Source organism: Bidens hawaiensis, unplaced genomic scaffold, assembly GCF_021521415.1.
Source record: "Bidens hawaiensis isolate Kalapana, Puna unplaced genomic scaffold, B.hawaiensis_p1.1 tig00047505_1, whole genome shotgun sequence".
NCBI classification, from domain to species: Eukaryota; Viridiplantae; Streptophyta; class Magnoliopsida; order Asterales; family Asteraceae; genus Bidens; species Bidens hawaiensis.
The window spans coordinates 18,323-43,488 of NW_027498491.1; the positions used below are offsets into that span (position 1 = coordinate 18,323).

Sequence of the window (25,166 nt, forward strand, 5' to 3'; positions counted from 1 at the left end):
GTAACAATTATAAAAAAAAACTGAACTCAGATCTCAACCAAAAGCATTTTACTCGATAACTTTTTTCCCATAACCGATGTACCCTATCAACCTATCTCATATCGTGTTCAATTCTACGGACGTAATTTCCAGTTCAAATTTAAGTTTTATTAACAACAAATTATTACACCTTTTTTTTAAAGTCTATTATAGGACTTGCTCTCACCGTTTGGGAGATACTCCACTTAAATAACCACGTTGATATCATTATGCTAGGTGAGCTTTTGAGTTGATTAAAAAATTAATCTTATTGAGGTGCCATTTATGGATCATGATTTAATGGTCCAGTGATATAATGTTCATTATTTTAAAATGAAGATGGTGAATTCAAATCTTTGTAAATACAAAGATAGAAAAATTTTAAATGAAAATAAATTTACAGTTAAAAAAAACAAAAGAGAAGAGCCATTTACGGAAGTTTTCTAGTGTTACTAAAAGTTAAAAAACTTTTTAAAAGAAAAGCATATCAATCATTATCAAAACCAAAACATATGACTTTTTAACCTTTATTCCCACCCAACTGCATTTTCACTTGTCTTTCTTTGAACAAAATATTCTGATCATCTTCTTCATTTTCCCAACCACAAATTGTCACAATAATAATAATCTAAATAAGTTCTCATATAAAATGTCTACTTTTAGCTTCTCAGTTGTCCTTATATCAATCTTCTTATTTCTCACTCCAATATTATGCAACAATTTAGAAGGTAAATTAATTATGGTATAACATTTTCCATTTAATGAACTTAATTCATATGTTAATAATTATTGATTGTTGATGTTACAGGAACTGCATTATATGCTCTAAGAAGCCAGTTTTCAGACCCCAAAAATGTGTTACAAAGCTGGGATCCAACACTTGTAAATCCTTGTACTTGGTTCCATGTTTCTTGTGACTCCAACAACCATGCTATTCGTTTGTAAGACTTCAAGATTCTTGATTATTTATTTATTATTAAGATTTTTTTTATTTTAATTTCAGGGATTTGGGGAACTCTAATATTACTGGTCATTGGGTTCTGAGCTTGGTGAACTCAAGCATCTTCAATACTTGTAATTTGTTACAATTCTTTGATCTATTAATTATTTGGTGTTTATCATAAGTTTTTCTGTCATTATTGGTTATTACTTGTGACATTTAGACCTTTAGGCTTGTGATTTTACAAAAGGGTTATTATCTAATTAAATTGTTATTGTTGGAAATAAGTTTAAGGTTTAGGGGAAAATGGACCCTTTTCTTTAGAAAAATGCAACCTTGGTTGAGGGTAATTTAGTCTTTACTTTCACCGCGATTGCTTAATAAAACTAGTTATCTACTTATTGCGATTTGATAGTTGTTCCGAGAGTGTTTTGGATTGCTTATATGATTATTTGTAGGCATGTAAACGAACCAAACTTTCGGTGAACTATTCGTGAACCGTTCAACGAGAAGTTCGTTTATCTAATAAATGAACGAACATGAACACATGCCCGTTCGTTCATTTATTTTCATGAACGCTCATTTATTTGTGTTAGTTTATATCTGTTTATTTATGTTCGTTTATGCATTAATAGAAAATAATTAAATATTATATGGATGATTCATCTACTTAAAGATTTTATACTTATTAATTTGTGTTCATATAAGGGTTTCCATTTATGTTCGTTTTTTTGTTTGCGTATTTATGTATTTTATTTGGTTATTGAGAACCTAGATTGCAATATTTTGCTTAAACTACAGGGAACTTTACGGGAACAACATCGAAGGAAAGATCCCGAAAGAATTAGGAAACTTGAAGAACCTCATAAGCATGGATTTATATAGCAACAATTTCCAAGGGGAAATCCCTAAATCCTTTTCTAAGTTGAAGTCTTTAAGATTTTTGTAAGCATTAATCCAAACTCTTTATCATTATTTAGAGACATGCACGTAAGCTAATATTATACGTTGTAAACGCAGGCGATTAAACAACAACAAGCTCTCGGGCCCCATCCCGAGGGAACTCACTACTCTTTCTAATCTTAAATTTTTGTAAGTATTAAGGATTTATACAAACATCTTTCCACTTCGTCTTTGATGGTGAATGATTATTTTAAACTTGATATTTTGTCGGCTGTAGTGATGTTTCTAATAATAATCTTTGTGGCACGATACCCGTTGATGGTCCTTTCACAAGCTTTCCAATCGAAAGGTATATGTTATAAAGATAATGGAAAACATAAATTCTATTTAATAGATACATTGTGTACATATAGGAAGAGGTGCATAATTCCAGGAGCTAACAAAGAGATATACATGGAAGTAACAACAACTTTGACTAAGCATTGATTCTAGAATATTTTAATTATTTGAATAAATCAATTAGCGGGATTTGATGTTAATGCATTTGTGTTAATACGCCCCCGCAAGATGGAGGTTCCGTCAGAGACTCCAATCTTGGATCGTAATCTTAAAAATGGAGCTCGAGAGAGTGGTTTAGTAAGAGGATCCGCCAGTTGATCCGTTGAATTGAAGTGATGAACTCGTAAAGTACCCGCCGCGACCTTCTCACGTACAAAATGATAATCTAATGCAATATATTTCATACGCGAGTGATAAACGGGATTGGCACACAAGTATGTTGCTCCGGTGTTGTCACAATACAGTTTAGGTGACACGCGCACGGGGAGACCAAGTTTTTTGAGTAGATTTTCAATCCAAGCAAGCTCAGTGGCGGCATTTGCAAGTGCTTTATATTCGGCTTCGGTGGAAGACCGAGAGACCGACTTTTGGCGTGCAGATTTTCAAGAGATGATATTGCTACCGAGATAGATGATGTAGGCCGTGGTGGAGCGACCGGCTGTGGAGACGCCTCCCCAATTAGAGTCGGAAAAGGCAGTGAGCTCAAAGGGAGACTTTTTATTCAAAAACAAGCCATGATAAACGGTTCCCTTGAGATAACGAAGCAAGCGTTTGAGAGCTTGCCAGTGCGTTTGAGTTGGTTGATGCATGAACTGTGAGAGCTTGTTGACAGCAAAAGAAATATCCGGGCGTGTGAAAACAAGTACTGAAGAGAACCTACAAGCTTACGATACGGTGTTGGGTCCACTTTCGGAGCACCATCTTCAAGTGTTAGAACTTGAGAAGAACAGAGGGGTGTGTTGACTGATTTGGCCCCATCCATGTGATGCATGGTTAATAAATCATGGATATGTCTATGTTGAGACAAAAACAAACCATGTGTAGTAGGCATGAGTTCCACTCCCAGAAAGTTACTTGGATACCCTAAGTCTATCACCGAGAACTTAGATGCAAGGCTCTTAACAAAGACATTCATAAACCCATTGTTGTTGCTTGTCAAGATAACATCGTCAACATAAACCAAAAAATAACACATGGTACCGTTTTGATTGTAGACAAAGAGTGAGGCAGCCGCATGGGATTTGGTGAACTCGGAATCAATCAAAAAGGAAGCGAGAGCCGTATACCATGCACGCGGTGCTTGCTTTAAACCGTATAAAGACCGCTGTAGTTTGCAAACATGGTTCGGAAGCTGTGGATGAGTGTAACCGGGAGGCTGAACCATGTATACCTCCTCTTGCAAGTGCCCATGCAAAAACACATTGTTTACATCTAGTTGACGTAAGGACCATCCCCGAGATAAGGAGATAGCAAGTACCGTTCGAATGGTAACGGGTTTAGTAACCGGACTAAAAGTATCGAAATAGTCCTTACCGTATCTTTGTAAGAAGCCTTTGGCAACAAGGCGTGCCTTATATTTGTCAACGCTACCATCGGGTCAGCGTTTAATTCGGAAAACCCACTTACATCCAATCGGTTTTCTAGAAGAGGGGGCAACGAGTTCCCACGTTTGATTTCGGAGTAAGGCGTTATATTCATCATCCATAGCCTTACGCCATAATGGGTCTTTAGATGCTTGAAGGTAGGTATTTGGTTCGAGCGATGGAGGAATAGGATGGACAGTAGTGGTGTTGACAAAGTGAGAATTGTAATATTTGGGGTTGGGTTTCCTAGTTCTAGGAGGTAAAGTGGAGGGTGTGGATGGTGACTGTGTGGATGAAGGGGAAGAAGTCGTTTGTGAGGTGGGTGGGTTGGAGTTGGTATCCGGAGCTGATGATGAGGTGGCAGAATTGGAGTTAGGCGAGTTATCACACGAGGTAGAGGCGGAACGAGTAGAGGTAGGAGACGATGGGGTTGAAGAGAAATTTGTAGTGATTGGGTCATTAGAGGAGGAGGTGATGGATGGAGTGGAGTTGATAGGGATTTGAGGTGACACATGCAAAGGTGGTGCATGCATGGAGTTGGGTGGATTTGGAGTTGACACAAGTAAAGGTGGTGGAGCATGAGAATTAGAAAAAAATTCATCAGTGGTTGGTAGAGAATATGTTTTGGAGGAATTCCCTTTGGATGGGAAGATATTCTCAACAAATACTACGTGTCTGGAATGATAAAGGCGGTTGGTTAGCGAATCGAGACATTTATAAGCCGACTTAGACGTAGAGTAGCCTAAGAAAATGCATGGTTGGGAATGAGGTTGCAGCTTGGATGTAGCATAAGGTTTGAGCCACGGGTAGCATAAGCATCCAAAGGTTTTTAGTTTTGTGTAATTTGGTGACGCATTATAAAGCATTTGATATGGCGATTTGGATTGAAGGATTGGTGTAGGAAGGCGGTTAATGAGATAGACTGCCGTTTGAAACACATGAGACCAAAAAGAAAGTGGTAAACCGGCATAGTGTAACAAGGCAAGACCGGTTTCCACGATGCGGCGATGACGTCGCTCATCGATTCCGTTCTGTTCGGGGTTATGCGGAGGAGTGGTGTAATGTGAGATCCCCATGGATTGGAGAAACGGTAAAAGACCGACATATTCACCACCATTGTCGGTGAAGATGGATATAATATGTGTTTGAAAAAACTTTTCCACTAGTAGTTTGAACTGTGGAAAGATAACGGACACATCAGATTTGCGTTTGATAGGGTAAAGCCACACATATTTAGAGTAATAATCCACAAACACAACATAATATTTGAACCCATCAATAGATTGTTGAACGGGTCCCCAAACATCCGAATAGAGAAGCTGTAATGGTTTTGTAGCAACAAAGGAGTTTGGTCCAAATGGAAACTTGTGATATTTATTAATAGAACACGATTGACAATGCAAAGTAGAACATGACAAAGACTTAAAACTAAGACCGAGGTCTTTACAAAGAAGTTTAAAAATACGAAAACGCGGATTTCCAAGTCGATGATGCCATTGGAGTGGTGATGCGGATGTAGTTGCATTAACCTGTGGAAGCGAGGTTAAATGATTGAGATAGTAAACATCATGGATGTTCTCCCCCCGCATGAGAGGTGCACCCGTTTTGAGATCCTTCACAAAAAAATGAAAAGGAAAAAATTCAACAGAAACTTGATTAGTACGACATAGTTTAGCAACCGATATTAAATTGGTGCGTATGTTAGGGACACATAAAATATTAGGTAAGGATAATGGTTTGGTTTTAGTAGAAAATTGAGTTGAACCAGTATGAGATATGTCACACCCCGAAAACCTTAACTTAATACAGCGGAAGTCTTAACTTTAATTCGTCGGGTTATGACAGACGCCGATAGTCAACAATAATAAAAAATTAATAATAAAAGCATCATCTTTTATTATAAGGAAATATTTTACAACATCAGAGTTTACTACACGTGCTAATGCACGGTTTACAACACATCACTTTTGTTCAAACACCCCACGCTCTCATTTTCATGCCACCTCGAAACCTTCACTTTCCTGCAAAGCATATTTAAATAATTTTTGGGTCAACACGAATGTTGGTGAGTTATTCCTGAGAAGAAAAACTTATTATATAAATATAAACAATTTATATATAAACAACACATGAATATAATGGTGTACGGCCATTATACTCCCAATTAAAGACCGATCAAACACGGTACACATAATAACGAAACCCGCATTTTACCTTTAAGCACAAAAAGCGTTAGTTGTAGACTAGCTACGAATACAACGCGTGTATGACTACCAATTTGATAACTCGAAACGTACCATACTCAAAATATTCCCACTTTTAACCCAACGCGAATGGAAGTGGGGGGCGTCACCCCGATAGATCTACCAACATTTCTGTGCCCGCCGTCCGGTTAACAGTTATTTAACCAAATTGATTCATCCCACAATAACGACAATTTGTAGTATAATGCGTTTTCAAAACATATATATATAAATACGAATATAGATATACAATATGCTTTTCCGAGGAAGAACTCATCTTTGATTTCAGGTTTTTTGAATAAACGCTCGTTCCTACATTAGTACACGTTCGTTAAATATATATATTCTTATTCTAAAAATCCAAACAAGCACATAACGCACAAAGTTTACTACTTATAATCTTATAATTCTATACTTAAAAGTATAAACAAGTAATAATCAACTAATAATTGTTTTATTTAATAATTTAATTTAATTATTAAAATTTATAAAATTTATTACCTTTAGTTGCTGGAGTGTTTTGGAAAAATTCAAGTTATCATTTTATTTAAAATTTTGACTCTATTATAATCGGTTTGTCGGTTTTGCCGGTTTCGACGGTTTTGAGCTTAAAAACGAACCGGTTGCCCTTTTTATGAAACTTTTAGTTTTAAATTATCTAAACACTTTTTATATGGTTTTTAGTCAAGTTTTATTGGTTTTTCAATAAAAATGTTTTTGTTTTTATTTTATTTCCAATTTCTTAAAAATGCCAATTTTTAACGTTTTCGTGTCGGTTTTCGCGACACGAACCGTGTTGATTTAAGTTTTGCTATTCTTGACTTTTCTTATACTTTAACTTATGTTAAATATAAGAATATTATGACTTTAGGAGCTGTTTTAATTCAGTTCCAAAAACTCATGTCGGTTCACCTTAAAAGTCGAACTTTCCGATCGTTAAAGTCACCGACAAGCTATTTAAGTCACAATGTCAAAACCAAACCATTTGGTACAGCAAATATACACATAATAACAAATAATATATCATCATATACATGTTTGATCATCTAGCATCAAGTATGCACATAAAACAAATTTTTAACTACACATGTTCAAGCATTAGCTTAAGTTTTCAACTATTCAATATACATGTTATTTCTTCAATCTCTACAAGGTGTTTATGTACCAAAATTTCCAGATCTTACTAATCCATAGTAACATCTTATTTCATCCCATAATTATCCTTTAACAAACACATTCTTGATTTCTTTAACAATAAAGTTTCTATTATTAGTAAGTAGCAATTTTTCATAACCTTATTATCATACTAACAATCTTTACAATGGAGTTTACTAAAGTAATCCTAACCACAAGTCTTTAATCATCCACACAAGACTATGTTCACTTATCAAATCATTTTGCAAAACATCTTGTACAACTTATAAAGTTTCATTTATTAGTAAGTTTAACACGAACTCTTGTTTATCTAAGTTATTATGTTTCATGCATCCTAGTACTTCTAGTAGATTTCATTCCTTTCCATATGTCCCATTCAATCACTTAGTTTGTCATTTTCAATCCATATAAAACAAGTATGAGCTTTATGATAAAAATCAAATTTTGTATTACTTGCATGTGTAAGTGACTTTCCATCAAAGTCAAATCCCTACACTTTTGTCAACCCTTTTCCAAGATTCTTTCAACACCATTATTATTATTACTTACAAATTTTTCAAGTAATCAAGTATGTGGGTTTTCAAAATTACCTTTCTTCTTTAACCATTTTACCATTTAACAACTTATAACTTCAATCAAATGCCAAAATCAAAACCCATGGTTCTAATGAGTGTTTTTATCCATAATCCATTTCCAATCTTTTGACCATTTTCACATTTACTTCCAATATTAAAACAATACTTAAACTCATTTGTTAAACAAACTCAAGTAACATCCATATGGACAATCTATACAAGCTAAAAATGTAACCATATCAAGTCCTATAATCAACAAAACCCATCTTATGCATTCCTATATAAACTCACGGCTACATACATACATGCATATATCCATATCATGCTTGCATGTATACTACCAAACATACTAGAATCAAACCTTAAACATCAAATAACAACTAGTATACACAAATCTTTGAAGTGGGTTACCTTGGGTTTCGGATTTGGTGCCTATGGTGGTGATAATGTGTCTTTGGGTTGGCTATAATCCTTCCTTTGGCTTCCTACTTCTTGTAATATGCTTAAACCTCCACCAAATACCTCCTAATCAATTGTTGTGTGTGTAAAAGTTTGAAAATGTGAGATGGTAGGAAGGTGATGGGGTGGCCGGTTATATAAAGGGAGGAAGAGAGGGGTATAGGGTAGTGAGTTGGATGGTAGAGTGTGCATGTGTCCATATTGAAGCTTCTAGGTAATCATTGCATAACTACAGGTGTGTTTCTTATTGGTGGGTTTGGAGGTGGGGTTGGATTGTGTGTGTGTGGAGGCCGAGAGAGATGGGAGAGGGAGAGGGAGAGGGAGAGGGAGAGGTGATTTGAATTATGGCATGTGCTAATAACTAGGTATTAATGTTTAACGTATCTCGTAATTTATCTAGTCAAACGACTTCCGTTTCTAATAATTTTTATCAGACTTTGAGCGAAATTAGATTACAGTCAATGTCTGCCTAAAAACATAATTTTCTGAAAAACTTAATGTCGGGCTCTTACGGTGTCCTCTACTGGCTTTCGGTTACTTATTTTCTAATTTTCGCGATTCGAACCTTCTAAAATTAAGTTTATACACTATCTCTAATATCCTAACATAAAATTTTATTTTTCGAGGTCATCTTGACACGTTTATGAATTTATCCGTTTTGAGATATTACACGGTGTCAATCTGTACAGTGTCAGCTACACGACAAAATTGAACTTTTTCGGATTCCATATATTAATATTCAACTAAAATCAAAAACTTTGGCTAAACATATTATTCCTATATATTTACCTTACTAATTAATACACGATTTCGGTTAATATAATTACCAGATTAGTCTAATTTTTGGCGGTTGTCACAAGATATAGGAGACCCGTACCATCACCTAGAACGATTTCATCGGGACCGCCATATTCCGAAACAGAGGAGAGTGTGGCTGGACAAGAAGTGAGATGATGCGAGGCACCACTGTCCATCATCCACATTTGAGATCCCGGAGTAGAGGTGACGGCATTGGCAACAGGGTTGGACGAGTGATTGTTGAAGGTGATCTGATTATCTTTTAGAAACCTGGCGAGCTTCCGGCAGTCACGAGTGCCGTGACCCGGGATGTTACAAAAGTTGCAAAACTGATTTGTACGATTACCAGATGGACCCGGTTGAAACCTGTTAGACCGAGATGGTCGCTGGGATGAGGCGGGTAACGACGTTTGGGCATTCCGGTTTTGAAGATCGGAATGGCGGAAATGGTGCCGAACTTGTTGTCTTTGGGTTGCATTCGCCGTAGCAATGACGGGGTTAACTGGGTCGGCCGGTTTCAACGATCGTTCAAAGTCCACAAGTTTGTCAAAAAGTTCCGGATAGGAGACCGAGGTTTCCCGTACCTTAAGCGCAGCAGCTATGGAGGTGTATTCGTCACCAAGTTGGGTGAGAACATGAACCATAAGGTCCTCCTCGGTGACGGGACTTTGAACAAGAGCCAATTCGTCGGCAATGGCGCGCATCTCATTGAGAAACTCAGCAACAGATCTAGCGCCCTTAGGGTTCGTTGCAAGTTTAGATTTTAGGGAGATATTCGGGAGCGTGATTTGTTTGCAAAAGAGGATGTTAACCGGTCCCACGCATCTTTGGCAGTGGAGGCCGATGCAATTAGGGGTTGGATATCATTGGAGCAAGATCCAAGAAGGGCACTAAAGATGACCTGGTCTTGACGAAACCAGGTTGTATAAGTCGGGTCGGTTTGTGGCGGAGCAGGAGTAGTGCCGGTGATGAAGTTGTCGAGGTCAAGGCCGATGAGGGTTGATTGCACATGGCGTCTCCAAACAGAAAAGTTTTGAGAGGTGAGGGTGATGTTAAAGTGAGTAGAGGCAGTAATGGTGATAATGGTGTTTGAGGAAGCCATTGATGAATGATGGAAGAAAGAAAAAAAATTGGATCGGCTAGGGTACTCGTGAGAGTGTTTCTGGCTCTGATTACCATATAAAGATAATGGAAAACATAAATTCTATTCAATAGATACATTGTGTACATATAGGAAGATGTGCACAATTCCAGGAGCTAACAAAGAGATATACATGGAAGTTACAACAACTTTGACTAAACATTGATTCTAGAATATTTCAATTATTTGAATAAATCAATTAGCGGGATTTGATGTTAATGCATTTGTGTTAATATATGTCACGCTATACTTGATTAAAGTTTGTACCTTTACAATTTTTGGTTCATTGGTTTCGATCACGTTTAAACTAAAAAATGGGGAGTTAATAGTTTGGTTTTTGTTTTTGACAGTTTTGAAAACAACAGACTAAATGGACCAGAGCTACAAGGACTCGTCTCTTACGATTTTGGATGCTAAATTACTGAAATGTTGTGCTTGGTTTGTCATTGCAACCAATATTAAGCAATTAGATCAATATGTTACAGGTTGGATATTTTATTGTGTCATTGTGTGTCGAATTCATCTAAGTGTACCTGATATGATATATAAGTATGCATGTTTTTCTTAGATCTACACTTCCACATGTTTATGATTATGTTTTTCACATTATTTAAAGCAGATATCGAATATATTTCCATTAGGATTGTTTAACATGTATGGATGGTTTAGTGCTATGACATTATGAAGCAAACGACATTACAATGAAAGAAACATAATGTTGGTTTAGTTATGCCAGAATTATGAAATGGCAATGAATCTCTCTTCGTGTTCCATTTTATGGCTGCATGGTGTCAAGTAACATAATAGACGACTGATGACAAACAAACAAGAGAGAAAAGTGAGTTCCAGAGAAAAGAGGAACATTAAACCCTAAATTGCGTTCAAGCCTCAAATCTTGAGAGATTAGCACCTGAAATCGATAAATCAAGTAATCGATCAAAGGGTAACCGTGATGCACTCAGTTTGGAAGTGGTGAAGAACTGTCTGCTGGAGAAGGAGACATCTTGTATTTATAGGGGAGAAGGTCTTTCCCTAACTTGGGCGGTTGTTTTAGCCTGCCCTTTTATGTGCTGGGCTTTTTGGGAGGTAACATTTACATTGGGGAGGTTTAAACTCGGAACTTCCTCTCTAAGAGACAAAAATCTCTAACAAGTTACCTGGTCGGTCACACATTGACTTCTCAAATTCCGTATGTTATTTTTTGATTTTGTAAATGTTCGTGATACTTGCTTATTATTTTGACATTTAACCTATATAGTAGTATTATGTTTGTCCGTATTAACTTATCTCAATTCAAATTCAATAATATGCAATGACTATAAGATTTAGAAAAAAGCACACATAATAATAATTAAATATGTAAGCAAATTAACTACAAAAATTTAAAATGATTTGGTGTTATGCCACTATATGAGAGATTTTATATGCTAATATTTAGAACTAATTATGAATTTGATGGAAATTTACTAACGATACTATGATGGTAGGGGTTTAGATCAAATACAAATTAAATAACATGTTAACTGTGAGAATCAAGTAGTGTAATTATATATACAACATAGTAAAATTATAGTGTAGTGTAATTACCCTACGATGTAATTACATAATTATACTACTTGATTCTCACAATTAGTACGTTAATTTAATTTGTACATTAACTTTCCCCATGATAGTAGGCTATCTTACACGTTCACCATCAAACAGAAACACGATAAGTTAGAATTTTCAACGCAAAAGAGACATCAAATGCCTCTTAACACATGTCTCATTTGCATTTGGAGTTTCGCTTCCGATGTCACGACAAAAGAGAAATGCGATCTTTCACAAAGAATATATTGTGTTTTTAGAGGAAAGTCATAAATAAAGATGAACTCTGATAACAATCTAAGAAAGAGCGATGAATAACAAGATATTATAGTTATAAAATAAGATATTAAGTAGGATACCAGAATATACGAATATATAATGGTTGATTATAACAAACTACATAAAATTGTTATTTTTAACTTATATGCAATTTTATAATGGGTAACTATTTTAAAAGAATATTGAACTCAAGTCTCAACCAAAAGTATTTTAGTCGATAACTTATTTTCCGTAGCCGATGTACCCTATCAACCTATCCCATATCGTGTTTAATTCTACTGGTGTAATTTCCTGTTCGAGCATTTGAGTTTTTTTAACAATACATTATTACATCATTTTCTTGTCTACTATGTGACTTGCTCTCATCGTTTGTGAGGAACTTCACTTTAATCACTAGGCTACAACTCCTTTGTAAGCGTTTAAGTTGCTTACGAAACTGATCTTGAAGGGCCAATTTATGGAACTTCACTTTAACCCTCAAGGGGGAGGGTAGGGGTGTTCACAGTCCGGTTTTCACGGTTTTTACGTCAAACCGTAACCAAACCGTTTGTTACGGTTTTTTATATTCGTAAACCAAAACCAAATCGTTGAATGTTTAAACCGAACCAAACCGAACCGTTAGTAACGGTTTGGTTCCGGTTTGGTTTCACGGTTTGGGTTTGTTGAGGTTTTATACACAATGCCCAAAATAATTTATGATATGTAATTATATAGCTCTTTATAATTTACAAAATTTAACAAATACCGTTGCAACAATTGATTTATGGGTTCTCATTAGAAAATTTGAAATACAAATAAAAGTCTTTTGCGTTTTAAATTGAGCTTAGCCCACATTTTTTTATATTTACTGGTAGTATTTATATTTAATGCGTTTGTTATAAGCAATAATAATTTTTATTTAATTGTTTCTATTAGTATATTTGTATACACATACATATATAATATAATATATTTAGACAATATATAAAACTAAATCATACGGTCCGGTCCGGTTTATACGGTTGGTTTTAGGTATAAACCGTAAACCAAACCGTTTGTTACGGTTTGAAAATGTTGAAACCAACCTACCGAAAATTAAGAAAGAAAACTAACCGTGAAACCAAACCGATGACCGGTTTGGGCGGTTTCGCGGTTTTGTACCGAACCATGAACATCCCTAGGGGAGGGGGTGGTTCGATTTTCCTCACACACCACATCCAATGGTGGTGTGCCACATCACCAACCCAAAATCCATCACATGTGATGGATTTTAGTAGGGGTGGTGGTGTGGTGTGATGGATTTTTGTTTTTTTTAATAAATACTAAAATAAATAAAAATAAAACAATATTACGTTAAATAAAAAATAAAACAAGATTACATTAAATAAAGATAACTAAATTAAAAAAACCGACAAAAAAAAACCCTTCGGCCCTTCCCAACCCCACTTGTCGCATATCTCGCGTTTGCGTTGAAGTAGGATCGATTTAAAGGGTTCCTCAAGATGTTCATGCGGTTGTAGGAGAAAAGTTAGATCGGCGTTTTTTTGGTTTTCATTCAAATGGTTGATATACGTCTCCTCACGTTTCATTTTTAAAATATGCGCTTATTTCTTTCGCTCCTTCGTCTCGGCCATTTCCGCCAACTTAGCACGACGAAGTTTTCGGCCACCGCTTCCTTTCCAAGCCTTGACGATTCCCCACTTTTCTTGCGATTCGGCCGTGTGGGTGTGGGTGTGTCTTCGTCAGGATCGTCGGGATTGTCTCCGGGTTCCTCGTTCAAGTTCATGCTCGGCATGTTGCATGACAAGCCGTTGGTAGACGTTGTGTAGTCCACGGACTCGGAAGTTTTTGATCTTTTTGAAGAAGATCCTTTCTTCCTTGGAGTCGTCTGTCCGTTCAAATCTACCAAGGGAATCGTTTCCCACTTCGCGTGACGTCTCGCAATCTCCCACGCTTCCAAGTGGGGAAAAGCCCTACATTTGAAAACTTCGACATAATCGGGCAAAGCGTCCTTTATGATAGTCGCCTCGCTCGCTCCGCTCTGTAGATCTCGGGACTACAAAACATTTAGAAAAAAATATATATATATATCAAGTTGTAAAAATAAAGTAATAGATTATAAAATAAATAAACAAAAAACGTTACCAATTGGACCTAACAAGCATTAAATTTTGACATTTTTCGATTCAAATCTCCCCACTTGGCAATCATTTGATCCTTATTTCGTACGGTTGCGCCGGGAAGTTTCGAGAAATGTTCATTAATACGTCTCCATAACGCATATTTTTTTTGTTGGTTTGAGTGTTTTTTTGATTCGGAGCAATGTAAATAAGCCTTGGTCAATGCGACCTCCTCATCGGGCAACCAACGCCTAATATTTTTTTGATGCGTCTCCTCCTCCGCGGGTTCATCTTCATCCAAAGTTTCCGCTTCGTGACGAAAAGCACTTGTAAATTGATATATAACATCGTTATCGTCTAGGGGATCGATGGACATTTGAGATGGTTGAGATTGAAACATCTGAAAAGCATTATTTGGATACTTTTGGGTAGAAAAAACTGGAATACAAGGTTGGTTTTGGTACGATTGAAAGGATTAGTTTTATGACGGTTGATAATAACGTTGTTGTTGGGAAGGTTGTTGGTTTTGGGACGGTTGAAAATGTTGTGTATAAGGTTGTTGTTGGGAAGGTTGTCTTTGGAATGGTTGAGTTGTGTTAGGTTCGTCTTGTAACCGAAATCTCGTCAGTTCGCCTAGATTTTGTCGAACCTTTGGTCGGGTTTGGGTTTTCTTTGAACCCGAGCCACGTTTCTTAGAACCCTACATTGATATGATGTTAAAATGGTGTTGTAGTAGAAGATTTTGAGTTGGATTTGAGTTTTGAGTTGGATATGAGTTTGTTTTGAAGATATGTTTGAGTTATTTATATAGGTAATTTTTTTTTAATTTAAAACACCCCTCCCTCCAACGGCTCCCTCCTCCAACGTTCACATTCCTCGAAAATACCCCCCTCACAGCGTGATAGCCATCACGCACACACCCTCATCACGCGTGATGGGGGACCGACGGCGGTGTGCGTGAGGCCATCACGCGTGATGGCTCCTCACCACGCACCAGCCCGGGAGCCCTTATGGAAGTTTTCCAGGATTACTAAAAGTTAAAAAAAAATTTGACCCTAAGAAAGGATCACAACAATAATTATGCCCTGACGCCACCCCGTGACCTGTTCGAAATTGTGCTAGTATTGCCAAAGGGGGTAGTACACGACCGAGAGGAAAAACTGAGTATGTGTGGAACCATTAAATCGGATCATAAATTCGGTCATGGAGACAACCATACAATATTGTGATCCTAAGAAAGAATCGGATCAATAATTATGCCTTAACGCCACCCCATGGCCCGTTCGAAATTTGCCAGCATTGCCAAAGGGTACCGTACACGAGCCGGAGGAAAAACTGAGTATGGGTGGAACCACTGAATCGGATCATAAATTCGGTCATGGAGACTGCCATACAATATTTTATGGCCCTAAGAAAGAATCGGATCAATAACTATGCCCTCACGCCACCCCGTGGCCCGTTCAAAATTTTTCCAGTATTGCCAAAAGGGGTAGTAGACGAGCCGGAGGAAAAACTGAGTATGGGTCGAACCACTGATTCGGATCATAAATTCGGTCAAGGAGACTTCCATACAATACTTTGTGGCCCTAAGAAAGAATCCGATTAATAATTATGCCCTGACGCCACCCCGTGGCCAGATCGAAATTTTACCAGTATTGCCAAAGGAGGTAGTACATGAGCCGGAGGAAAACTGAGTATGGGTCAAACCACTAAATCGGATCATAAATTCGGTCATGGAGACTGCCATACAATATTTTATGACCCTAAGAAAGAATCAGATCAATATTTATTCCGTGACGCCACCCCGTGGCCTGTTCGAAATTTTGCCAGTATTGCCAAAGGGTGTAGTACACGAGCCGGAGGAAAAACTGAGTATTGGTCGAACCACTGAATCGGATTATAAGTTCGGTCATGGAGACTGCCGTACTATATTTTACGGCCCAAAGAAAGAATCAGATCAATAATTATGCCCTCACGCCACCCCGTGACCCATTCGAAATTTTGCCCGTTTTGCAAAATGGGGTACTTCACGAGCCGGAGGAAAAACTGTGTATGGGTCGAACCACAGAATCGGATCATAAATTCGGTCTATGAGACTTCCATACAATATTTTATAACCTAAGAAAGAATCGGATCAATAATTATGCCCTCACGCGACCCCGATGCCAGTATTGCCAAAGTGGGTAGTACACGAGCCGGAGGAAAAACTGAGTATGGGTCGAACCACTGAATCGGATCATTAATTCGTTTATGGAGACTGTCATACAATATTTTGTGACCCTAAGAAAGAATCGGATCAATAATTATGCCCTGATGCCACCCCGTGGCCCGTTTGAAATTTTGCCATTATAGTCAAAGGGGGTAGTACACGAGCCGGAGGAAAAACTAAATATGGGTGGAATCACTGAATCGGATCATAAATTCAGTCATGGATACTGCCATACAATATTTTGTGACCCTAACAAATAATCGGATCAATAATTACGCCCTCACGCTACCCATGGGCCTGTACAAAATTTTACCCGTATTGCCAAAAGGGGGCAGTACACGAGCCGGAGGAAAAACTGAGTATGGATCGAACCACTGAATTAGATCATAAATTCGGTCATGGAGACTGTCGTACAATATTTTATGGCCCTAAGAAATAATCGGATCAATAATTATGCCGTTTGAAATTTGTCTGTATTGCCAAAGGGGGTGGTACACGAGCTGGAGGAAAAACTGAGTATGGGTGGAACCACTGAATCGGATCATAAATTCGATAATGGAGACTACCATACAATATTTTGTGACCCTAAGAAAGAATCAGATTAATAATTATGCCCTCACGCCACCCCGTGGCCCGTTCGAAATTTTTTGCTAGTATTGCCAAAGGGGGTAGTACACGAGCCGAAGGAAAAACTGAGTATGGGTCGAACCACTGAATCGGATAATAAATTCTGTCATGGAGACTGCCATAGAATATTTTATGGCTATAAGAAAGAATCGTATCAATAATTATGCCCTCACGCCACCCCGTGGTCTGTTCGAAATTTTGCCAGTATTCCCAAAGGGGGTAGTACATGAGCCGAAGGAAAAACTAAGTATGGGTCGAACCACTGAATCAGATCATAAATTCGGTCAAGGAGACTGTCGTAGAATATTTTATGTCCCTAAGAAAGAATCGGATCAATAATTATGTCCTAACCCCACCCCGTGGCCCGTTCGAAATTCTGCCCGTATTGCCAAAGGGGGTGGTACGCGAGCTGGAGGAAAAACTGAGTATGGGTGGAACCACTGTATCAGATCATAAATTCGATTATGGAGACTGCCATACAATATTTTGTGACCCTAAGAAAGAATGGGACAATAAATATGCCCTCACGCCACCACGTGGCCCGTTCGAAATTTTGCCAGTATTGCCAAACGGGGTAGTACACGAGCCGGAGGAAAAACTGAGTATCGGTCGAACCAATGAATCGAATCAAAAATTCGGTCATGGAGACTGCCGTACAATATTTTATGGCCCTAAGATAGAGTTAGATTAATAATTATGCCCTAACGACACCCTGTGGCCCGTATGAAATTTTGCCCGTATTGCCAAAGGGGGTGGTAGACGAGCTGCAGGAAAAACTGAGTATGGGTGGAACAACTGAATCGGATCATAAATTCGGTCATGGAGACTGCCATACTGTATTTTGTGACACTAAGAAAGAATCATATCAATATTTATGTTCTGACGCTACCCGTGGCCCGTTCGAAATTTTGCCAGTATTACCAAAGAAGGTAGTACACGAGCCGAAGGAAAAACTAAGTATGGGTCGAACCACTGAATCAGATCATAAATTCTGTCATGGAGACTGCCATAGAATATTTTATGGCCATATGAAAGAATTGGATCAATAATTATGCCCTCACGCCACCCCGTGGCCCGTTCGAAATTTTGCCCGTATTGCCAAAAAGGGTAGTACACGATCCGGAGGAAAAACTGAGTATGGGTCGAACCACTGAATCAGATCATAAATTCGATCATAGAAACTGCCATACAATATTTTATGGCCCTAAGAAAGAATCGGATCAATAATTATGTCCTAACCCCACCCCCTGGCCCGTTCGAAATTCTGCCCGTATTGCGAAAGGGGGTGGTACACGAGCTGGAGGAAAAACTGAGTATGGGTGGAACCACTGAATCGGATCATAAATTCGATCATGGAGATTGCCAAACAATATTTTGTGACCCTATGAAAAAAACGGAACAATAAATATGCCCTCACGCCACCCCGTGGCCCGTTCGACATTTTTCCAGTATTGTCAAAGGGGGTAGTACATGAGCCGGAGGAAAAACTGAGTATGGGTCGAACCACTTAATCGGATCATAAATTCGGTCATGGAGACTTCCATACAATATTTTATGACCCTAAGAAAAGATCAGATTAATAATTATGCCCTGACGCCACCCCGTTGCTCGTTCGAAATTTTTCAAGTATTGCGAAAGGGGGTAGTACACGTGCAGGAGGAAAAACTAAGTATGGTTGGAATCACTGAATCGGATCATAAATTCGGTCATTGAGATTGCCATACAATATTTTGTGACCCTAAGAAAGAATCGGATCAATAATTGTGCCCTCACGCCACCCCATGGCCCGTTAGAAATTTTGCCAGTATTGCCAAAGGGGGTAGTACATGAGCCGGAGGAAAAACTGAGTATGGGTCGAACCACTAAATCGGATCATAAATTCGGTAGAGGAGACTGTCGTACAATATTTTATGGCCCTAAGAAAGAATCGGATCAATAATTATGTCCTAACCCCACCCCGTGACCCGTTCGAAATTCTGCCCGTATTGCCAAAGGGGGTGGTACACGAGCTGGTGGAAAAACTGAGTATGGATGGAAACACTAAATTGGATCATAAATTCGATTATGGAGACTGCCATACAATATTTTGTGACCCTAAGAAAGAATCGGATCAACAATTATGCCCTGACGCTACCCCGTGGCCTGTCCAAATTTTTACTAGTATTGCCAAAGGGGGAAGTACACGAGCCGGAGGAAAAACTGAGTATTCGTCGAACCACTGAATTGGATGATAAATTCGGTCATGGAGACTTCATACAACATTATATGGCCGTAATAAAGAATCGGATAAATAATTATCCCCTCACTCCACCCCGTGGCCCGTTCGAAATTTTGCCCGTATTGCCAAAAGGGTAGTACACGAGACTGAGGAAAAACTGAGTATGGGTGTAACCACAGAATCGGATCATTAATTCGATATTGGAGACTGCCATACAATATTTTGTGACCCTTAGAAAGAATCGGATCAATAATTATGCCCTCACGCCACCCCGTGGACCGTACAAAATTTTACCCGTATTGCCAAAGGGGGTAGTACACGAGCCGGAGGAAAAACTGAGTATGGGTCGAACCACTGAATTAGATAATATATTCGGTCATGGAGACTGCGTACAATATTTTGTGACCCTAAGAACGAATCGGAAAAATAAATATACCCTCACGCCACCACGTGGCCCGTTCGAAATTTTGCCAGTATTGCCAAAGGGGTTGGTACACGAGCCGGAGGAAAAACTGGGTATCGGTCGAACCACTGAATCGATTCAAAAATTCGGTCATGGAGACTGCCATACAGTATTTTGTGACACTAAGATAGAATTAGATCAATAATTATGCCCTAACGCCACCCCGTGGTCCGTATGAAATTTTGTCCGTATTGCCAAAGGGGTTGGTACACGAGCTGAAGGAAAAACTGAGTATGAGTGGAACCATTGAATCGGATCATAAATTCGATATTGGAGACTGCCATACAATATTTTTGTGACCCTTAGAAAGAATCGGATCAATAATTATGCCCTCATGCCACCTCGTGGACCGAACAAGATATTACCCGTATTGCCAAAGGTGGTAGTACACGAGCCGGAGGAAAAACTGAGTATGGGTCGAACCACTGAATCGGATCATATATTCGGTCATGGAGACTGCCGTACAATATTTTATGCCCCTAATAAAGGATCAGATTAATAATTATGCCCTGACGCCACCACGTTGCCCGTTCGAAATTTTGCAAGTATTGCGAAATGTGGTAGTACACGTGCCGGAGGAAAAACTATGTATGGGTGGAACCACTGAATCAGATCATAAATTCGGTCATTGAGATTGCCATACATTATTTTGTGACCCTAAGAAAGAATCGGATCAATAATTATGCCCTCACGCCACCCCGTGGCCCGTTCGAAATTTTTCCAGTATTGCCAAAGGGGGTAGTACATGAGCCGGAAGAAAAACTGAGTATGGGTCGAACCACCGAATCGGATCATAAATTCGGTCAAGGAGACTGTCGTACAATATTTTATTTCCCTAACAAAGAATCGGATCAATAATTATGTCCTAACGCCACCCTGTGGCCCGTTCTAAATTCTGATCGTATTGCGAAAAGGGGTGGTACCCGAGCTGGAGAAAAACTGAGTATGGGTGGAACCACTGAATCGGATCATAAATTCGATTATGGAGACTCCCATACAATATTTTGTAACCCTAAGAAAGAATCGGAACAATAAATATGCCCTCACGCGACCACGTGGCCCGTTCGAAATTTTGCCAGTATTGACAAAGGGGGTAGTACACGAGCCGGAGGAAAAACTGAGTATCGGTCGAACCACTGAATCGAATCAAAAATTCGGTCATGGAGACTGCCGTACAATAATTTTATGGCCCTAAGAAAGAATCAGATCAATAATTATGCCCTTACACCACCCCGTGGCCCGTATGAAATTTTGCCCGTATTGCCAAAGGAAAAACTGAGTATGGGTGGAACAACTGAATCGGATCATAAATTAGGTCATGGAGACTGCCATACAGTATTGCCAAAGGGTGTAGTACACGAGACGGAGGAAAAACTGAGTATCGGTCGAACCACTGAATCGAATCAAAAATTCGGTCATGGAGACTGCCGTACAATATTTTATGGCCCTAAGATAGAATCAGATCAACAATTATGCCCTAACGCCACCGCGTGGCCCGTGTGAAATTTTTCCTGTATTGCCAAAAAGAGTAGTACACGATCCGGAGGAAAAACTGAGTATGGGTTGAACCACTGAATCGGATCATAAATTATGTCATGGAGACTGCCATACAATACTTTATGACCTTAAGAAAGAATCTGATCAACAATTATGCCCTGACGCTACCCCTTGACTTTCCAAACTTTTACCAGTATTGCCAAAGGGGGTAGTACACGAGCCGTAGGAAAAACTGAGTATTCGTCGAACCACTGAATTGGATGATAAATTCGGTCATGGTAACTACATACAACATTATATGGCCGTAAGAAAGAATCGGATAAATAATTATCCCCTCACCCCACCCCGTGGCCAGTTCGAAATTTTGCCCGTATTGCCAAAAGGGTAGTACACGGAACGGAGGAAAAACTGAGTATGGGTGGAACCACTGAATCGGAATATAAATTCGATATTTGAGACTGCCATACAATATTTTGTGATCCTTAGAAAGAATCGGATCAATAATTATGCCCACACGCCACCCCGTGGACCATACAAAATTTTACCCGTATTGCCAAAGGTGGTAGTACACGAGCCGGAGGAAAAACTGAGTATGGGTCGAACCACTGAATCGGATCATAAATTCAGTCATGGAGACTGTCGTACAATATTTTATTACCCTAAGAAAAGATCAGATTAATAATTAAGCCCTGACACCACCCCGTTGCCCGTTCGAAATTTTGCAAGTATTGCGAAAGGGGGTAGTACACGTGCCGGAAGAAAAACTAAGTATGGGTGGAATCACTGAATCAGATCAAAAATTCGGTCATTGAGAGTGCCATACAATATTTTGTGACCCTAAGAAAGAATCGGCTCAATAATTATGCCCTCACGCCACCCCGTGGCCCGTTCGAAATTTTGCCAGTATTGCTAAAGGTGGTAGTACACGAGCCGGAAGAAAAACTGAGTATGGGTCGAACCATTGAATCGGATCATAAATTCGGTCATGGCAACTGCCGTATAATATTTTATGGTTCTAAGAAAGAATCGGATCAATAATTATGCCCTCACGCCACCCTCTGGTTCGTTCAAAATTTTGCCAGTATTGCCAAAGGGGGTAGTACACGAGCCGGAGGAAACACTGAGTATGGGTCGAACCACTGAATCGGATCATAAATTCGGTCAAGGAGACTGTCGTACAAAATTTTGTGACCTTAAGATTGAATCGGATCAATAATTATGTCCTCATACAACCCCGTGGCCCGTTCGAAATTTTGCCAAACTGATGATGGGTCAAACCTCTGAATCGGATCATAAATTCGGTCTAGGAGACTGTCATACAATATTTTATGACCCTAAGAAAGAATCGTATCAATAATTATGCCCTCACACCACCCCGTGGCCCGTTCGAAATTTTGCCAGTACACGAGCCGGAGGAAAAACTGAGAATGAGTCGAACCTCGGAATCGGATCATAAATTATGTCATGGAGACTGCCATACAATATTTTGTGAAGTTAAGATAGAATCGGATCAATAATTATGCCCTCACGCGACCCCGTGGCCCGTTCGAAATTTTGTCAAAGGGGGTAGTACACGAGCCGGAGGAAAAACTGAGTATGATAGGAACCTCTGAATCGGATCATAAATTCGGTCATGGAGACTGCCGTACAATATTTTATGACCCTATGAAAGAATGGGATCAATATTTATGACATGACGCCACACCGTGGCCCGTTCAAAATTTTGCAAGTATTGCCAAAGGGGGTAGTACACGAGCCGAAGGAAAAACTAAGTATGGATGGAACCTCTAAATCGGATCATAAATTCCGTCATGGAGACTGTCATACAATATTTTGTGACCTTAAGAAAGAATCGGTTCAATAATTATGCCCTCACGCCACCCACTGGCTCGTTCGAAATTTTGCCAGTATTGCCAAAAGGGGTAGTACACGAGCCGGAGGAAACACTGAGTACGGGTCGAACCACTGAATCGGATCATAAATTCGGTCATGGAGACTGTCATACATAATTTTATGGCCCTAAGAAAGAATCGGATCAATAATTAGGCCGCGATGCGACCCCGTGGCCAGTTCGAACTTTTGCCAGTATTGCCAAATGGGGTAGTACACGAGCCGGAGGAAAAACTGAGTATGAGAGGAACCTATGAATCAGATCATAAATTCAGTCCTGTAGACTGCCATACAAAATTTTGTGACCTTAAGATAGAATTGGGTCAATAATTATGCCCTCACACAACCCCGTGGCTCGTTCGAAATTTTGCCAAAGGGGGTAGTACACGAGCCGGAGGAAAAACTGAGGATGGGTCAAACCTCTGAATCGGAAAATAAATTCGGTCTAAGAGACTGTCATACAAAATTCTATGACCCTAAGAAAGAATCGTATCAATAATTATGCCTCACCCCACCTCGTGGCCCGTTCGAAATTTTGCCAGTACACGAGCCGGAGGAAAAAAACTGAGGATGGGTTGAACCTCGGAATCGGATCATAAATTATGTCATGGAGACTGCCATACAATATTTTGTGAAGTTAAGATAGAATCGGATCAATAATTATGCCCTCACGCGACCCCGTGGCCCGTTCGAAATTTTGTCAAAGGGGGTAGTACACGAGCCTGAGGAAAAACTGAGAATGGTAGGAACCTCTGAATCGGATCATAAATTCGGTCATGGAGACTGTCGAACAATATTTTATAACCCTAAGAAAGAATGGGATCAATATTTATGACATGACGCCACCCCGTGGGCCGTTCAAAATTTTGCCAGTGTTGCTAGAGGGGGTAGTACACGAGCCAAAGGAAAAACTAAGTATGGGTGGAACCTCTGAATCGGATCATAAATTCCGTCATGGAGACAGTCATACAATATTTTATGACCTTAAGAAAGAATCGTATCAATAATTATGCCCTCACGCCACCCTCTGGCTCGTTCGAAATTTTGCCAGTATTGCCAAAGGGGGTAGTACACGAGCTGGAGGAAACACTGAGTATGGGTCGAACCACTGAATCGGATCATAAATTCGGTCATGGAGACTGCCATACAATATTTTATGGCCCTAAGAAATAATCGGATCAATAATTAGGCCGCGACGCCACCCCGTAGCCCGTTCGAACTTTTTCTAGTATTGCCAAAGGGGGTAGTACACGAGTCGGAGGAAAAACTTAGTATGAGAGGAACCTATGAATCGGATCATAAATTCGGTCCTGTAAACTACCATACAAAATTTTGTGACCTTAAGATAGAATCGGATCAATAATTATGCCCTCACAAAACCCCGTGGCCCGTTCGAAATTTTCCCAAATGGGTAGTACACAAGCCGGAGGAAAAACTGAGGATGGGTCAAACCTCTTAATCGGATCATAAATTCGGTCTACGATACTGTCATACAATATTTTATGACCCTAAGAAAGAATCATAAATAAATAATTATGCCCTCACACCACCCCGTGGCCCGTTCGAAATTTTGCCAGTACACGAGCCGGAGGAAAAACTGAGGATGGGTCGAACCTTGGAATCGGATCATAAATTATGTCATAGAGACTGCCATACAATATTTTGTGATGTTAAGATAGAATAGGATCAATAATTATGCCCTCACGCGACCCCGTGGCCCGTTCGAAATTTTGTCAAATGGGGTAGTACACGAGCCGGAGGAAAAACTGAGTATGGTAGGAGCCTCTGAATCGGATCATAAATTCGGTCATGGAGACTGTCGTACAATATTTTATGACCCTAAGAAAGAATGGGATCAATATTTATGACAGGACGCCACCCCCGTGGCCTGTTCAAAATTTTGCCAGTATTGCCAAAGAAGGTAGTACACGAGCCGAAGGAAAAACTAAGTATGGGTGGAACCTCTGAATCGGATCATAAATTCCGTCATGGAGACTGTCATACAATATTTTCTGACCTTAAGAAAGAATCGGATCAATAATTATGCCCTCACGCCACCCTCTGGCTCGTTCGAAATTTTGCCAGTATTGCCAAAAGGGGTAGTACACGAGCCGGAGGAAACACTGAGTATGGGTCGAACCAC

General features: G+C 39.3%; 2 long non-coding RNA genes and 1 pseudogene across 4 annotated transcripts; 1 reads left to right on the top strand and 2 right to left on the bottom strand.

The window, feature by feature from the left end:
* Positions 1–501: 501 nt before the first annotated feature.
* Positions 502–10,772, top strand: LOC143597036 (leucine-rich repeat protein 2-like; annotated as a pseudogene). The gene is made up of 7 exons (XR_013146820.1): positions 502–746; positions 827–959; positions 1,022–1,092; positions 1,760–1,903; positions 1,979–2,050; positions 2,139–2,210; positions 10,505–10,772. The product of XR_013146820.1 is annotated as a leucine-rich repeat protein 2-like (transcript).
* A 6,079-nt stretch (positions 10,773–16,851) lies between these two features.
* On the bottom strand, positions 16,852–17,824 carry LOC143597038 (uncharacterized). Its single transcript, XR_013146823.1, has 2 exons — positions 17,733–17,824; positions 16,852–17,553 (listed from the first exon to the last, which is right to left on the bottom strand). It is a non-coding gene; the product is annotated as an uncharacterized LOC143597038 (long non-coding RNA).
* A 2,410-nt stretch (positions 17,825–20,234) lies between these two features.
* On the bottom strand, positions 20,235–24,182 carry LOC143597037 (uncharacterized). Of its 2 annotated transcripts, none has more exons than XR_013146821.1 (2): positions 24,112–24,182; positions 20,235–20,398 (listed from the first exon to the last, which is right to left on the bottom strand). It is a non-coding gene; the product is annotated as an uncharacterized LOC143597037 (long non-coding RNA). The 2 variants fall into 2 exon arrangements; XR_013146822.1 differs by lacking the exon at positions 24,112–24,182 and adding an exon at positions 22,253–22,297.
* Positions 24,183–25,166: the final 984 nt, after the last annotated feature.